Source organism: Siphateles boraxobius, unplaced genomic scaffold, assembly GCF_051911475.1.
Source record: "Siphateles boraxobius isolate OS27281-9 unplaced genomic scaffold, OSU_SipBor_1 21, whole genome shotgun sequence".
Classification (NCBI taxonomy): domain Eukaryota; kingdom Metazoa; phylum Chordata; class Actinopteri; order Cypriniformes; family Leuciscidae; genus Siphateles; species Siphateles boraxobius.
In genome coordinates, this window is record NW_027508822.1 from 983,280 (window position 1) to 1,001,954 (window position 18,675).

At 39.5% G+C, this 18,675-nt stretch overlaps 1 protein-coding gene and 2 pseudogenes across 3 annotated transcripts in view; 1 reads left to right on the forward strand and 2 right to left on the reverse strand.

Annotated features, from left to right (window-relative positions):
* LOC143746097 (uncharacterized) overlaps positions 1-18,675 on the reverse strand; it is a 543,695-nt gene that overhangs the window by 286,214 nt on the left and 238,806 nt on the right. The gene's annotated exons all lie outside the window — the stretch shown is intronic.
* LOC143746044 (uncharacterized) overlaps positions 1-18,675 on the forward strand; it is a 240,015-nt pseudogene that overhangs the window by 119,285 nt on the left and 102,055 nt on the right. The window lies entirely within an intron of this gene.
* LOC143746127 (uncharacterized) overlaps positions 4,957-18,675 on the reverse strand; it is a 341,659-nt pseudogene continuing 327,940 nt past the window's right edge. Inside the window, exons 3-4 of the transcript XR_013206439.1 lie at positions 12,785-14,381; positions 4,957-5,610 (exon numbers count right to left, since the gene is read on the reverse strand). The product of XR_013206439.1 is annotated as an uncharacterized LOC143746127 (transcript). The remainder of the gene's footprint in view (positions 5,611-12,784; positions 14,382-18,675) is intronic.

Below are 18,675 nucleotides of genomic sequence, written 5' to 3' on the forward strand. Positions count from 1 at the left end.
TTAAAGTAAAATATGCTAATTTAAATAAACCGAAAAAACACTGTTATTTTACAGGTATTTCCTGCATTATTATGATCAAATACCTTCATTGTAAAAAAATCGTAAAAAAAGGGTCAAATGACTGGCAGCTACGGCTGCCAAACAAAAACCATAAAATTAAAGTAAAATATGCTAATTTAAATAAAGTGTAAAAAACTTTAAAATAAGTTTGATGTCACCATGATTGGGATCAGTGTCTGCTTTAGTTGGGGTCATGACCCTTGAGATTTAACTTATGCTTTTCTCTGGCTGCTTTAACTGTGTATTTGATACACGTTTGTCATAAATGCTGGAGAAAATATCAGATGATCTTGATCATTAATTGATGATGTTATAGTCATCATATGATGATCTGATTCACTGATATGACAGTCAAATCTCTGTATATGATAGCTTATATTACAGAGTATGTAGGTGGAATTTAGCTTTATACAAAGTTTTTAATTAATGTCATAATTTTTCACATGACCCTTGAATATTGTGGTATCAGTATTATAACAACCTGCATTTAAATATATAAATATAAATATATATATATATATATATATACTACACAAAAAAAGCTTTGTGGTATTTTTAGTTGTATAGAGACATCAAGAATCAACATATGAATCTCAACAATGGTGACAACCAAAAAAATTTTTTCATTGTCACCATTGTTGTGATTCATACGCTGATTCTTGATATCTGAGTGAGTCTATATGATCCTGTCAAATATTTTCTGTATAATGACTTCATAAAATCTGAGTATCACAGCACTGGAGAATGTTTTATAGAAGCCTTGTCATGCAAAATGAATAACTAATATTTAATGACAGCCGGACTCTACATGATGACTATACTCACTACTTATCTGACCTGAGTTTCTCTTAGACTCTTACGATAATAAATATGCATCAGAGACACACAGTTAATGCAGCCAGAGAAACATTAAAGTTCAACACTAAAAGTTCAAGAGCCCAACTAAAGCAGATACTTATCTCCATCATGGTGACATCAAACTTTATTATTTTCAATAAAGCTTCAACTTCTAAACCTCTGTTAATTCTCATTAATAATGTTAGTATGAAAGAAATAAAGTCTGGATTGTAATAAGTGAAGATGCTGCGATCCTGAGAGATCTGGTAGTGTTTAATGTTCTGTTGGGGTTTAAAGTGTTTCTGTATGGTGTGTTTCGTGTGTCACCATTGTGTTGAAGAGTAGAGCCTGAGCTTCAGTCCAGGATGAGCAAATAAACACTGATGAAATGCTGCATGTTTCTTTATTTAACTGACAGTAACTGTGTAGTTGCTGATGTAGTGACGTATATAGTCAAAGCAAATCATGCATGTAATTAACTGCATGTTTTTCAGTAAATAAATCAGAAAATAAATGTGAAATAACTGTGTTTTAACTGTGTGTTTCTGTTAAAAAAGATTAATGAAGATTTCTGTAAAAATATTTTGCACTTATTTAAATTAAGATATTTGACATTAATTTTATGTTTTTTGTATGGCAGCCGTTGCTGACGGTCATTTGACTGTTTTTTTTATGGGATTTTTTTACAATGAAGGTGTTTGATCGTAATAATTCAGGAAATAGTTGTAAAATAACAGTGTTTTTCTGTAAAAAATTTAAGGAAAATTTCTGTAAAAGTTTTTTGCATTTCATTTAAATTATGATATTTTACTTTATTTTTATGGTTTTTGTTTGGCAGCCGTACCTGCCAGTCATTGACCGTTTTTTTACGATTTTTTTTTTACAGTGTAGATACATATCTAGATAGATTTGGATAGATAGATAAAATGGAGGCTCCCCATAAGGGATGCCGTACATCTGTGGTGTGGGAGCATTTCCATTTAGAAACCCCAAATAAAGTGATATGTGTGTATTGTGATCGGCAGCTCGCCTACTGCAACAATACATCATCCATGATGCGCCATTTGAGGAGCACTCATCCTGTCATTTTGCAGGGTGCAGAGGATGGCATTCCCCCTGTACCTAGGCCTGCTACTGACACTGCTGGGCCATCTAAGCAAGGTATGCATTGTTTGAAATATAATTATAATTGAAATATAATTACAAACTTTTGGGACCAATCACAACTGCCAATCATGTTAAAAATAGCTTCAATGTGAATATAGTATAATATAATATTGTGTGAATATACATTTTATAGATCTACATATGAGTACCCAATATACTGCCAGTGACGACATCATTTTGGTTTTCGTAATTTTTGTAGTTCTACATTACATTACATTTTTCTCTGCACACTGAGCATAAACGTTCATAACCTAAATTTGTTTAGAAAGGTTTCCAAATAATGAACCAGTATGCTACTTTTAATAGCTGTGCAGTATTTGAAGCTGTATTTTTTCAATGTATTTGTCTGAAAGTATGTTTTATCTCCTCTTTTAAAAGGCAGACAGAGGGAATTGGATGAGGCTCTTCTAAACATGGTGGTGAAGGATCTGCAGCCCTTCACCATCGTGGAGGATGAGGGATTCAGGGCCTTTGTGAAAAAGCTTGATCCAAGCTATGTCCTCCCATCCCGGAAGGTGCTTAAAGCAATGGTCAGTGACAGGTACGACAAAGCCAAGGAGAAGACAATGGAGGACCTACAAAAGGCCGAATTTGTTAGCCTTACGGCTGACATGTGGTCCTCCATTAATATGGATGGATATCTTGGTGTAACTTGCCATTACATAACACCAGAGGCAAAAATGGCAACTGTTGTACTGGGTGTAAGGAGGTTTCACCAAACCCACACAGCCCAGCATCTCATGGAGGCTAAAGCCTTGCTAATGGCTGATTGGGGAATAACCTCCAAAGTTCAGTGGATGGTGACTGACAACGCATCCAACATGGTTCTAAGCACCCATTTACTCCACCTTCGCCGTGTCCCATGTTTTGCTCATAATTCAAATTTGATTGTGACAAAGGCCCTAGATGAAACCCCAGTCCTCAATGAAATACGCCAGAAGGCCAGAAAGATAGTGGGGTTGTTCAGATCCAGCTGCAAAGCAAAGGACAAGCTTGTGGAGATGCAGGGCTTGATGGGAAGACCAACTCTGAAACTGATACAGGAGGTTGAGACGAGATGGAACAGCACATTCGACATGCTACAACGCTTGTATGATCAACGTGAACCAGTGGCTGCTGCACTTTACAACTTAAACAATGATACTGCTCCCCTGACAAGTCTTGAGTATGACATTATTCAACAATCATTGTCACTACTGCAACCATTCAAACTCGCAACAACAGAGATGTCAGAGGAAAAGAGAGTGTCTGCTTCAAAGCTTATACCACTGTACAGGATGTTGCAGCACAAGCTTGCACAGAAAAAAGGAAATGCAACACAGGAATCAACTGTACAATTAGGTAGGCCACAATGACCATACTACCCATGTAATTGGCCATAACTGTCATATTATTGTCATTATTATATTTTTTTTTCTCCTGTTTTGGCTCATAGGCTCACATCTGCAAGAAGGTGTGCAGTCCAGATGTGGAGGTTATGAGAGTTTTAGAGCCTTGGCACTGGCTACACTGCTGGACCCAAGGTTCAAAAATATGGCATTTGGAGATGCTGCCAAAGCCCAGGACGCTGCAAACGCACATGACACTTGAGTGTGCTTCACTGATGTGTTCAACTTCAAACACAAATCCTGGTGAGCAGTTTCAGTCTGTGTTATGTTATGTAATCTGATTCATGTAATATATCCTTCATATATGCCGTCAGTTTAGCATTTGTTACTATTTGCTGTTTTCATTTTTATTCAGAGCCAGAAATGTCAACATCATCACCATCACCATCGCCACCGGTAGAAACACAGGACAGTTTATGGGAACTTTTTGATACTCGTATCCATCAAACCCAGATGATACACAATGCTACAGCTGATGCCACAGTGGTAGTGAAAAAATACATCAACGATGCTTATTTGCCCAGAACTCATGATACACTAACTTACTGGAAAGAGAGAGCAGAATCTTTCCTCATTTGTATGTCCTAGCTAAAAAATATCTTTGCATGCCAGCAACAAGTGTCCCTTGTGAGAGGATTTTTTCAAAGGCTGGAGAAATTATCTGTAAAAAAAAAAGAAGTAGGCAGAGTCCTTCCACAGCAGAAAAATTTATATTTTTGAATAAAAATATGAAAAAAAGTGAGACATTGTGGCTTGATTTATTTTATTAATATTCATTTTGCAGGACCAAAATAACATTATGCACAGTGAGGAGCCTATAGGTTACAAGATTCACATATTAGACAAGTACAATAATAAAAAAACAAGACATTTTTATGGCTCGTCAAGGTTGTTTCAGATTAACACCTGCAAGTGACCACTAGGTGTCACCGTTGAGACGGGTGTCGGATTGATTCGAAGCCTCGAAACAATATGGACCATTTGGTTCAACTGTTTCATTGCTTCACGAAGGCTCGATCTGCCCATCACTAGTTTTAGGCAAAGCCCATTCACACACACATGCTCTACAACACCATGAACCAGGAGGGGGAACTCGATGAACAAGGCTTCCACACAGCTTATATCCACACGATGAGTGCATCAGCCCCGCCCTCTAAAACAGCTGCACCTGTAACACTCAATTAGGGTGAAGCGACAAGGAGAGAGAGAGAGAGAGAGAGAGAGAGAGAGAGAGAGAGAGAGAGAGAGAGAGAGAGAGAGAGAGAGAGAGAGAGAGAGAGAGAGAGAGAGAGAGAGAGAGAGAGAGAGAGAGAGAGAGAGAGAGAGAGAAAACAAAAAAAACATGCGCACACTCACTTGTTCTACACCAAAACACTTACGTTCTGACACGTAACATGCTATAAATGAACAAGAAGGAAGAGATGATCGGTTTACGAGCAGCTTTAACTGAGGCTCTACAGCGATCTGTCAGACACATTAAAGAGCCACAAAACAGTATTTTGTGTTACTGATCACACGTGTGCGGCTGCTTTCCAGTGTGGATCCTCTCATGTCTTTTCAGATTTGCTGACTGACTGAATCTCTTGTCACAGTGTGAACACTTGTAAGGTTTTTCTCCAGTGTGAATCCTCTGGTGCAGTTTTAAATCGCTCCCTGTAGCTAAAGTCTTTTCACACTCAAAGCACATGTACTCTCTCACACCAGTGTGAATTTTCTCATGTATATGTAAATATTGCGTCAGTGAAAAACTCTTTCCACACACAGAACATGAATGCGGCTTCTCCTTTGTATGAACTGTCAGGTGTATCTTCAGGTTTGATGCACAGAGAAATGTTTTGCCACATTGATCACATGTGAATGTCTTCTCTCTGGTATGGATCATGATGTGAACATTAAGGTGAGATGATTGACTGAAACTCTTCCCACATTGATTGCATACATGTGTCTTCTCTCCTGTGTGAACTCTCATGTGAATCTTCAGAGATTGTTTATCTGAGAATCTCTTTTCACACTGTTCACACATGAACGGCTTCTCTCCTGTGTGGATCCTCATGTGACTTTCAAGGTGTGCTAATTGACTGAAACTCTTCCCACACTGATTGCATGTGAACGGCTTCTCTCCAGTATGAACTCTCATGTGAAGACCAAGATTATATGTGTTTGTTAAAATCTTTCCACACTGAGTGCAGGTTGTAGATTTCTTGGCTTCTCTTTTATTGGAAAATTTATTTTTAGTCTTTGAGCAACTCAAAGGTTTTTCTCCAGGTTTTATATGATGTTCCTCCTCCACTTCACTCAGTTCTTCTCTCTCCTCCTCCACTTCACTCAGTTCTTCACTCTCCTCCTCCACTTCACTCAGTTCTTCACTCTCCTCCTTCACTTCACTCAGTTCTTCTCTCTCCTCCTTCACTTCACTCAGTTCTTCACTCTCCTCCTTCACTTCACTCAGTTCTTCACTCTCCTCCTCCACTTCACTCAGTTCTTCACTCTCCTCCTCCACTTCACTCAGTTATTCACTCTCCTCCTCCACTTCACTCAGTTCTTCACTCTCCTCCTCCACTTCACTCAGTTCTTCTCTCTCCTCCTTCACTTCACTCAGTTCTTCTCTCTCCTCCTTCACTTCACTCAGTTCTTCTCTCTCCTCCTTCAATTCACTCAGTTCTTCACTCTCCTCCTCCACTTCACTCAGTTCTTCACTCTCCTCCTTCACTTCACTCAGTTCTTCACTCTCCTCCTTCACTTCACTCAGTTCTTCACTCTTCTCCTCCACTTCACTCAGTTCTTCTCTCTCCTGCTTCACTTCACTCAGTTCTTCACTCTCCTCCTTCACTTCACTCAGTTCTTCTCTCTCCTGCTTCACTTCACTCAGTTCTTCACTCTCCTCCTCCACTTCACTCAGTTCTTCTCCCTCCTCCTTCACTTCACTCAGTTCTTCTTTCTCCTCCTTCACTTCACTCAGTTCTTCTCTCTCCTCCTTCACTTCACTCAGTTCTTCACTCTCCTCCTCCACTTCACTCAGTTCTTCTCTCTCCTGCTTCACTTCACTCAGTTCTTCACTCTCCTCCTTCACTTCACTCAGTTCTTCTCTCTCCTCCTTCACTTCACTCAGTTCTTCTCTCTCCTCCTTCACTTCACTCAGTTCTTCACTCTCCTCCTCCACTTCACTCAGTTCTTCACTCTCCTCCTCCACTTCACTCAGTTCTTCACTCTCCTCCTTCACTTCACTCAGTTCTTCTCTCTCCTCCTTCACTTCACTCAGTTCTTCACTCTCCTCCTTCACTTCACTCAGTTCTTCACTCTCCTCCTCCACTTCACTCAGTTCTTCACTCTCCTCCTCCACTTCACTCAGTTCTTCACTCTCCTCCTCCACTTCACTCAGTTCTTCTCTCTCCTTCACTTCACTCAGTTCTTCACTCTCCTCCTCCACTTCACTCAGTTCTTCACTCTCCTCCTTCACTTCACTCAGTTTTTCTCTCTCCTCCTCCACTTCACTCAGTTCTTCACTCTCCTCCTTCACTTCACTCCCCAGCAGGCACAGGATATACAACGTCGGCCAGACGTTGGATTTTGGTTGAAAATGAAAGTTGGGTTGACGTCTAAATCCAATGTTTGTTTTACGTCAGGCTCCAACGTTGGGCAGTCGTTGAATTTTGGTTGGAATAAACCAAACAAAAAGGTGAAATGCATGGCCGTAGACTTATAACCAGCTTCACTTAAAACTAACCAGATTTACTTTTTTTAATTTCCATTTGAATGAAATCAATAGTTGTATTTTAAAGTCACCATGATGGTGGTGAGCGTTTGCTTTAGTTGTGCTCTTGACCCTTAACTCTTTAATATAAAGAGATTTTCTCAGATTTTTTCTGGCTGCTATAATTGTGTGTTTACAAAGCACAATGGTTGTAGCTAAAAAAAGCCATGAGATCAGGTGATGTTGGCTGTTTATTGCTGATGATGATATCAACATGTAATTTCCTTAATCCCTGATCGTTATCAGTGTCTGATGCATTGATTAAATGGGACTTGTGGTTTTAATATTGCTTTATTCATAATAGAAATCATTTGATTCTACAGCATATCTAGCAGTGTTGTTTATCATAGAATATACTTGTTTTTTAAAAACTATTTAGTGCACAAAAACCTTCAATCTATGGCAGTACTTAGACGCACACAGACATCAAGAAACAGCGTATGAATCTCAACAACATAATTTATTAATGCCGCAGTGCATGATGGGAGATTCTTCTCAAGGGGTGAGTTTTGATTGGTGGTACCCAGCATGCACTGCAGCATGAAGCATTTAATTTATTGTCACCATTGTTGAGAGTCATACACTGATTCTTGATGTCTAAGTAATAATGTTGAAGAAAATGTTTAATGCACTAAATCTTTTTACAATCCTTTATATTATTTGATATAACGTTGCTTTCATACTGTAAAATAAAATGGGTTCTGTTTTAAAACATTAAAAACACAAGTACAAAGTTATCAAAACTTTCAGGCAATTATATGATGATGACTTCATCATCAATAAACAACCATCATCACCTAATCTAATTTTCTCTAGGCTTTTTTGCCACAATTAACGTGCTTCATAAAAACACACAATTATAGCAGCCAGAGAATATTTACACTAAAGAGTCAAGGGCCAAGAGTCCAACTAAAGCAAACACTTACCACCATCATGGTGACTTTAAAATACAACTATTGATTTCATTAAACCAGAAATGAAATAAAGTGAGTCTGGTTAGTAATAAGTGAAGCTGGTAATGCTGTTTGAGATGTTCACTCTTCCTCTGCTGAGATCTTCACAGATTTAATGCGCTGCCATACATGTCACATTTTTTTGCAGTGTTTATTCCAACCAAAATTCAACATCTGTGTGACTTTGAAGCTTGACGTCAAACAAACGTGGAGTTTAGACGTCAACCTGATTTTCATTTTCAACCAAAATATGACGTCTGACTGACGTTGGATTAGTTGGAGTCCAACGTCTGCCTGACGTTACATTGACGTACTGTGCCTGCTGGGATATGTTTCTCAAGGTCAGATAAGGTTGTCCCATTTTTAATATTCAATTCTTTCACCACTGTAATGATATTAAATTGTAGTGGAATTTAAATATTCTTGGTCTGACTTGCTCAAAGGAAATGCAGCAAGAAGTCGTGCAACCCAAATAATCAGATAAATGGTACGCATCAATACATCTTGTAATAACAATAATAATAATATTCAATAAAAAAATATGCAGAATCACTGTTTGTTCAGGAATCTACCAATGCAAGCCACTTTTGCAGATATAAGAAGATATGGAGATTGTTCATTCCTTGCAACATGACAAGGACCTGCTCGCTGTCCCTAAGTCCAGGCTCCGGACATTTGGTGATAGAGCTTTCTGTGTTGGTGCTCCATCACTCTGGAACAAGCTTCCTCATGCCATCCGGTCTGCTCCCTCTCTAATAACCTTTAAAAAACAGCTTAAAACACACCTCTTCACTGAGGCTTATGGGCTTTAGCTCCCCTGGCCTCTCACCTCTCTCCTCCTATCCCCTCCTTTCTCCCCCCTCTTGCTTTTGTTAAGCGTCCTTGGGTTTTATGAAAGGCGCTATATGAATTAAAGTTATTATTATTATTAACAGCTGTGTGTGTGTGTGTGAGAGAGAGACAGTGTGTGTGTGTGTGTGTGTGTGTGTGTTGACTAAGTCACAGTCGATGACAGGGTTAAATTGTACATTCTGTAATGATTGAAGCGCTCACACTTCAGATCTATTCGTTATTTATGATGTTTCTGTTATTAGCTGTTTGTTGAGAAATCAGGGGCCTTCTGATTCTCCATCCACCCTAACAACAATCAGAAAGTTTAAGCATTTTGAAATTTAACAGCAGGTCTGCCTCTGCTTTCATTTTTTTGCATTATTGATTTGTGACTGTAGCCATTCATATGTATATTACAGTGTTTTCCCATGAGTTGGCAGAGTGTTGTGAATAGCGTATGCTATGTCATGGGATCAGCTTTCTATGTGTGTGAAGCTATCAAGATTTGTGAGTGTGAAGATGCACAATAGATCTTTAGTGAAGTGACACTTTTGGACTCTATGGCATCTTTATCTTCTCATGATGTGTAGTATTCAGCCTGGATAGACTTGATCTTTTCCAGGTGATGATGCTGTGAGGGTGTAGTGTAGAGGAGTGTGTTCAGTGTTCATGTCTAGGAGATGGGTGGAATCTACTCTATAACAATTGTGTTGCAAATTTAGTTCCAGTTCTAAACTGGGAGGCCATGCTAATGTAGTGATGTGCTGCTGTGAGATGTAAATGGCCTCTTGAAGTGTCTTTTCACCCATCTCCCGAATCTCAGGTTATGTTCTAACAATCCCGCTGTCCTGGCTTTGATCCAGGTGAGGTCCGGCCCGTCCCGTCCGAAGAATTGCAGAAGTAAACCTGACAGAAACAAATGCAGAGAGAACCACAGTTAATTCTGATGTTTTCAACAGTTTCAAATTCAGACATGTGGAATTCTTCTGCTTGCTCCATTATCATGTCATGTCCATTGCAATTTTAATTCCAGTTGTCACATGAAACCGAGTTTCATTGACCAGGTCTGAATTATTGCTGTTGTTTCAGTGCAGTGTGTGACACCTTAAAGCTGCTCTTGCAGTCGAGCCTTCACAGTCTGCTGTGTCATGAGCATTAGAGATCCCAGTTCTGCTGGGAACATTTTCTGGCTTTACTTCAAGTTGCTTTCATTACAGCCAGATCTGTGGGCATAAATTAGTTCACCAGTTTCGGTGTTGCCTTCTTAGCATTTGCAGATTTATGGTGCCCTTCACACATTTGGTTAGTGCAGATCTCTTTGTCACCTGCAAAAGGCTGTGGTACTTCTGTCTGATGTTTAGCAGTTCACACCCTCCTTGTAAATTTACTTCTTTGATCAGATTTAATTTTAGTTAGTGTATAGAGTTATAATACAATTATATTTAAGAATATAAATGAAATTATATTGTACTGATGAGATGCACATTCACTGTTATTGATGTAGATTTCAAATGCCTTTTCGTTTCATCTAGTCTTTTTAAAGACTATATGAAGGCAAAGTGGCCATTTTAACGTTTGATTATTCTATTTAACTCTTAATTATATTTTACCCGCTTAGATCAGATGGTTAATAACAGAGAATTCTGTGCTGAGAATTCAAAGGGATAGTTCACCCAAAAATGTTGATTAGCCCATGATTTACTCGCCCTTAAGTCATCCTTGGTGTATATGACATTCTTCTTTCAGACGAATACAATCGGAGTTATATTAAAATAGGGCTGGGCGATAAAACCACATCGGTATTTATCAACGGTACACCAATGTCGGTTACGATATAATTTTTTTTTCAATATAGTGCTGTGCCGCTGTCTCTTTTCCAGCGCGTTTGCGCTCCCGTGGCGTCTGTCTTTGCTATGCAACCATGAACTGCGCTCTCCACATCATGTTGACTGAAGGTGCATTCCATTCGAACTGCGAAGTTAAAGTCAAATGGCAAACGTAATGAAAGCGGAACGACACTGCGCTACTCATTATTTTGTGCTTCATGGACCGTTTATCAGTTTGGACCATCAATGTCAGTGCGAGCGCGAGCCGATCTTGATCAAGCGACACTGTCACTACACAGCGCTAAGAGATCCAGTAAAGTGAGCAGTTTAAAAACCGGGGTAAAAACCGTTACTCCGCTACTTATAACAGATGTTGATACATCTCAAAGTTCGCCTTGATTGTTCTACGTTTACACTTTTTATACGTTTACACCACCACCTGGGTGGTGATGGCACAGTGGATAAGACACATGACTTTGGTGTGAGAGACCCGGGTTCGAATCCACTTCTGCATTGGGCAGGCCGAAGGTCAGCCAAGGCAGGCCTGAGTTGGATTTGCAGTAATGACATCATTGCAACCACTCCTAGAAGTGCAACCTCGCGGCCTGTCGCCAAGGCTGATGACCTTGCAGCTGATGCTCAAGAATGGACACAGTGCTGTCTTGATTAGCTACGCACCCACAATGATCGCCAGTGATGACCAGGAGACTTTCTATGAACACCTTAACACTGCCTTACGTTCAGTGCCTCATAAACACCGGCTCTTTAATGCGCGTGTGGGACATGATGTCATTGCATGGCCGAAAGTCTTGGGGCAACACTCAGTGGGAAACGAGAACACAAATGGCACGCTGCTGCTGGAGATATGTGCGCAACATGAGCTGGCGGTCACAAACTCCCATCAGCAGGCGAACAAGTACAAGACCACGTGGCAACATCCTCGATCAAAGCACTGGCACGTGTTGGACTACATCATGCATGCCCATAGACAGCCACTCTGAAGCGGTCAAAGGCGATTCTAAAAGAGTCAAAAAGTCGAGACAGGACCCATCGTCAAAATTTCTGTGTCCACCACTCTAGTTCATCCAAAACAAACTAGAAAATAGACTCAAAGTGCTAAATACCGGAATTCTCCTTTAAATATGGATATTTTACTTGCTACAACCTTTTAGGGTTGCTTTACCCTATGCTACACTTCAGAAGGCCTTTATTAACGTGTGACGTGTGCAGCACTTTTATCATGAATATATGCACTTTTATGGACTTCAAAACAGAAACAGCATCACTGCAATTATAAGCGTATTATAAAGAGCCAGGACATTTTTTAATATAACTCAGATTGTATTCGTCTGAAAGAAGAATGTCATATACACCTAGGATGAATTGAGGGTGATTAAATCTGCCAGCGCTGCGTAGTAATGTTGTTGCGTGATCAAGATCGGCCCACGAGTAAACCGCTGTCTAGTATTGCTCTGAGCTGATAAACTGTTTGCGCTGCGCAGCTCAAACGAGTAGCGGGGTTTCATTCTTCTTTCGTTTGACGTGTGATGTTTCTAGTATGCAGCAGAAATGGCAGCACTCTCGCACCGGCAGGAAAGAAAGGTTTCAAAATGTGACCATTTAGTCAGTCTAGAGCCCTGTAAAGTGCTGAATTTCTGCTTTACATGAGCGCCACCTACTGTCAGAGAGCGAATGTGTTCTTTTTGCATTGGTCTAAACTGACAAATTCCACATTCCTGTTGGTTGAACACGAGTTAATAGATACCAATCAATCAGCAAAGTGTCCTGTGCTCACCACACACCGGCTATAGGTGAAGAGGAGAGATTTGGCTATAGGGTGATGTGTGGCTAACTTACACAGAAGAGACTTTGTTGCTCAGCACATGAAAATAAACTACTTACTGTGATCTCAGACTGTTTAAGTGGTTTCTCCACTGCATGGATCTTCATGTGTCGCTTCAGGTTACTTATAATAGAGAAACTCTTCCCACACTGATCACATGTGTGCGGCTTCTCTCTGCTGTGGATCCTCTCATGTATTTTCAGATATGATGAGTGACTGAATCTCTTGTCACAGTGTGAACACTTGTAAGGTTTTTCTCCAGTGTGGATCCTCTCATGCGTTTTCAGATATGATGAGTGATTGAATCTCTTGTCACAGTGTGAACACTTGTAAGGTTTTTCTCCAGTGTGGATGCTCTCATGTTTTTTCAGAGATGATGACTGATAGAATCTCTTGTCACAGTGTGAACACTTGTAATTTTTTTCTCCAGTGTGAATTCTCTGGTGCAGTTTTAACTTGTGTGCTGTAGTAAAAGTCCTCTCACACTCAAAGCACATGTACTCTCTCACACCAGTATGAGTTTTCTGATGTGTATGTAAAGTTTGCGGCAGTGCAAAACTCTTTTCACACACAGAACATGAATGCGGCTTCTCCTTCGTATGAACTCTCAGGTGTGTCTTCAGGTGTGATGCACTAAGAAATGTTTTGGTGCAGTGATCACATGAGAACGGCTTCTCTCCAGTGTGAATCAACATGTGAATATTAAGGTGTGAAGATTGACTGAAATCTTTTCCACATTGATCACATGAGAACGGCTTTTCTCCAGTGTGGATCCTCATGTGAATATTAAGATTACTTATGTTTGTGAAACTCTTCCCACATTGATCACACGTAAACGGCTTCTCTCCAGTGTGGATCCTCTCATGTCTTTTCAGATGTGATGATCGACTGAATCTCTTGTCACAGTGTGAACACTTGTAAGGTTTTTCTCCAGTGTGAATTCTCTGGTGCAGTTTTAAACAGTTTGCTGTAATAAAAGTCTTCTCACACTCAAAGCACATGTACTCTCTCACACCAGTATGGATTTTCTGATGTGCATGTAAAGATTGCAGCTGTGAAAATCTCTTTCCACACACAGAACATGAATGTGGCTTCTCCTTCGTATGAACTGTCAGGTGTGTCTTCAGCTCTGATGCCCTAAGAAATGTTTGCACTGATCACAAGTGAACGTCTTCTCTCCACTGTGGATCTTCATGTGTTCTTTAAGGTTTGCTGATTGACTGAAATCTTTCCCACACTGATCACATGAGAACGGCTTTTCTCCAGTGTGAATCAACATGTGTCCTTTAAGCTGTGAAGATTGACTGAAATCTTTTCCACATTGATCACATGAGTACGGCTTCTCTCTAGTGTGAACTCTCATGTGTGTTTTAAGGTTTGCTGATTGACTGAAATCTTTCCCACACTGATCACATGAGTACGGCTTCTCTCCAGTGTGAATCAACATGTGTCGTTTAAGGTGTGAAGATTGACTGAAATCTTTTCCACATTGATCACATGAGTACGGCTTCTCTCTAGTGTGAACTCTCATGTGAATCTCAAGACTTTGTTTGCTTGTGAGACTCTTTCCACACTGAGTGCAGGTGAAAGATTTCTTGGCTCCTCTTTTCTTTAAAAATGTATTTTTAGTCTTTGAGCGACTCAAAGGTTTATCTCCAGGTTGGACATGATGTTCCTCCTCCACTTCACTCAGTTCTTCTCTCTCCTCGCTCTCTTCCATCAGGTCTGACAGGAAAGAAAAATATATTAAATTTAATTTTCAGTACATCGAAATAATTCAGTAATAGATATATACAATTTAAATGACATGAAAGTGAGCCCTGATGTAATAGTAGAAATTATACAACTGCTATAAAATATTATGATAATTTGATGCCTTTTTATAAATTGATAATATTTCCTTGAAACTTTCCATGAATGAGTAAAATTTATCTTCCAATTATTATTTTTAAAACAGTGTAGACACAAATCCCATGTTTCTTTAGCAAGAACTATTAAATATATTTGATCAATGACACAATTATCTAACATGATATTAACATTAAAATATACAACACTGGCATATTTTGACACCAACTTTGAGATTGATATTTATTTTACTAAAGACCTTTAATTATTAATGGCCGTTTGTACTAGACTTTTCCTTCCACTGACTTCCATTCATGCGCATGTGAAAGTGGGACACCAGAAACACAAGCTCAAGTGAATAACCCTGTGAGAAATAACACAAGCGTTTAGCATTCAAGTGGAGTGGATTTTTAATTTTTACATTTTTATTCATAATATGCGTTATATGTGAACTTATGTTTGTAAAAAAGCTGCTGCAGAATGTGACGTCATTTCACGACCGTTGCAGTGTCTGTAGAAACTTCACATGCTCAAAGTGTAGAGCGGCTTTAACTAGTTTGAAATTAATCATTTGTATTAGTATTACGCATGTCCTACATGTTTCACTCAACTGTTACTCCTGACATGATTTTCCTCCTTTTAAAAACACAGAGCATTTCTTAAAACTGTGACACCCAGGAAGTGACATCATCTGGGCACTGGGCGTATGATGGGAAGACAAGAAAATAATAAAAAAACAAAACAAAAGTTTACACAAACTGTAGCATTGACTGTATAAATCAACCCTGTTACCAAAGTTACTGTAAGAAGAATATCTATAACTAGGAATAACTTATATGATATTTGAGAAATACAACTTTATCAGTAACTTGGTGATTACCGTAAACTGCTCCCAATGAGCCAAATAATGAGAAAGAACCAAATCTCTTACCACAGCTATGCAGACGACACACAGATCTACTTAGCCCTATCAACTAACGACTACAGCCCCATTGACTCCCTGTGCCAATGCATTGATGTGAAGTAAACAGTTGGATGTGCCAAAACTTTCTTAAGTTAAACAAAGACAAAACTGAAGTCATTGTATTTGGAAACAAAGATGAAGTTCTCAAGGTGAGTGCATACCTTCACTCTAGGGGTCTAGCAACTAAACATCAAGTCAGGAATCTGGGTGTGTCTCTGGAGTCAGACCTTAGTTTCAGTAGTCATGTCAAAGCAATAACTAAATCAGCATATTATCATCTGAAAAATATTGCAAGAATTAGATGCTTTGTTTCCAGACAAGACTTAGAGAAACGTGTGCATGCTTTTATCACCAGCAGGGTGGATTATTGTAATGGACTCCTCACTGGCCTTCCTAAAAAGACCACAAGACAGTTGCAGCTCATACAGAACGCTGAGCAGAACCAGAACATATGAACCCATCACACCAGTCCTCAGGTCTTTACACTGGCTCCCAGTTACATTTAGGATTGATTTTAAAGTATTATTACTGGAATATAAATAATTTAATGGCCTAGGCTAGGACCTCAATATATTGCAGATATGCTCACTGAATATAAATCCAACAGATCACTCAGATCATTACATCAGCTAGAAATACCAAGGGTTATGCCAGCCGCAGCTGGAACCAGCTTCCAGAAGAGATCAGATGTGCTCCTACAGAAGAGATCAGATGTGCTCCTACAGTAGAGATCAGATGTGCTCCTACAGTAAAGGTCAGATGTGCTCCTACAGTAGTGATCAGGTGTGCTCCTACAGTAGAGATCAGATGTGCTCCTACAGTAGAGATCAGGTGTGCTCCTACAGTAGAGATCAGGTGTGCTCCTACAGTAGAGATCAGGTGTGCTCCTACAGTAGAGATCAGGTGTGCTCCTACAGTAGAGATCAGGTGTGCTCCTACAGTAGAGATCAGGTGTGCTCCTACAGTAGAGATCAGGTGTGCTCCTACAGTAGAGATCTGGGCCCGTATCCCTAAAGATTCTGAGAATCCTCTCAGAGAGCTCCTAACTTACCTAAAAATTCCTTGCCAGGAGTTTTAGCTTAGAAGTGATTCCAGAAAATTTTCAGTGAACTCTGAGCAAGGAATTGATGGAAAATCCTATCTTAGTGAGGAGGTGTGGTTGATCCCGTTGCTAGGTATGAGTCATCATTTCAAAAGCCGTGATTGGTTGATCCTACAAGTTTGATGAAAATTAACTTTTGGTGATAATGAGCAAAGGATGTAGGCTACCCTCAAATCAATAAACATAATTATACACTCTAATCTTATGCAGACTGTAATTGTAAATAATATTTCACATTCAAGAAAATATCTGGAAAATGAATAGTAAGCTGTAGGGGTTATAGCCTAACATTAGAATCTAAAATATGTGAAAACTTAAGCTCATTACACCCTGTTCAAATAATGATGCGTGTCTTATTTGCTCATATTAATATCCTAGCTGGCATATTTTGTACTTTCACTCCCATATGGACCCCATTGAAAACAAAATGGCCTATCTCAAGGGGCTGTCCTTAATGAAGTAGAAATTGCAACGTTACAACTCGGTGTGGTCTTAACGAGGGTAACACGGCTCAGCTTTTATCAATGTCTGTAGCGTCTCAATAATTCACTGTCATCCAGTGTTTGCAGGACATCTCTCCTGCCTCCTCTGTTGGCCATTTTGTGCAGCTGCTTAGGGGAACTCCTAAGCCACTAAAAGTCCTCTTCCCTGCTCTTAGCAGATCTCACCTTTGGAGCCCTTTTAAGCGCTAGGAATCTTGAGGAATAGCTTTTATATTAACTGGGATTTTCGTGTCACTTTTAGAGGAAATTCTAAGAAAACGTCACGACTCTGAGAATTTTCTTAGAATTTGGCCGCTAGGAGCCACTTTTTGCACAAAAATTCTTTAGGGATACGGGCCCAGGTGTGCTCCTACAGAGTAGATCAGATGTGCTCCTACAGTAGAGATCAAGGCCCGTATTCATAAAGAATCTTAATGCAAAGAGTAGCTCCTAGTGACAAAATTCTAAGAAAATTCTTAGAAATGTGGGCGTTTACTCTTAAAATTAAAGAAAAAATCCTAGTAAAGAAAAAAGTAATTCAGAAAGCATCTTAACCCTTAAAAGAGGTCTTAAGGTCAAAATTGTTAGGAGCACGGACGAGGACTTTTAAGAGGCTTTAGAGTTTCTTTAGCAAAGGAGAGATGGGAGAAAGACGAAGAGGGAGAAGACAATAGATGACAGTGAGTTAATAAGACACCATAGATTAGATCGTGCAGGGATCATGTTTGTGACCGATTTTATTAGAGACACAATAACAGCGCAGGAATGGCGTAGTGCCAGAAATTAAATCGCTACTGTACATTAAGATATTTGGCAGCTGGGAAAATGCATCAATGCAGCAGTGATGATTTGGGTCTGTCACAACCTTCTGTTAGCAGAGTGATCACAAACCATTACAGCACTTTCAGAACCTCTAATTGTGTCGCAGTTCATTTAGTTTCCACTGGACATTCCCACCTTGCAGGCTCAAAAAAATGCATTTATGAATATAGCAGGCTTCCGCACAAGCAGGGGGAATGAACCGTAAATAATTTATTATTAACCGCTATAAGCTCCCGCGTCTGCTTCTGTGCTGTGACACCCGGTCTGAATTTCCTTTAAGGATGGCCTTGTGTTCATCCACTAACTGGGCTCACAGTAAACACTGTTCCTCTGTCCAGTTGAGCTTTCTTGTCCTTGTTTTTTTATTCCATGTTTGCTACATTAAAACCAAAATTCAAACCACCACTTAAATAGACAATGGAACAATTTTTATCATTCTAATCCAATTAAATACCTTATAGGAAATTAACAGTATGGTAAATAAAAAAAAGGATTTATATACACATATATAATGTGTGTGTGTGTGTGTGTGTGTATGAGAATGGTCAAATAGGAAAAATTACGCATGTAATTTCAAAGTGAAGGCTTAGAATAGACCCTATACTTAAAATCACTCTTTTTTCCCTTCTTGGACAACCAACCAATCACAGTCTTCAAAAGATTGTGTCATACATAGCAACGGGGTCAGCCCCGCCTCCTCACTCAGAGTTGCTCTCAGATCGGTCCCGAATCGCTCTTAAGCTAAGACTCCTACGTAAAAGATTTTAAGCTAAATTAAGAGTTTTCTGAGAGGATTCTTAG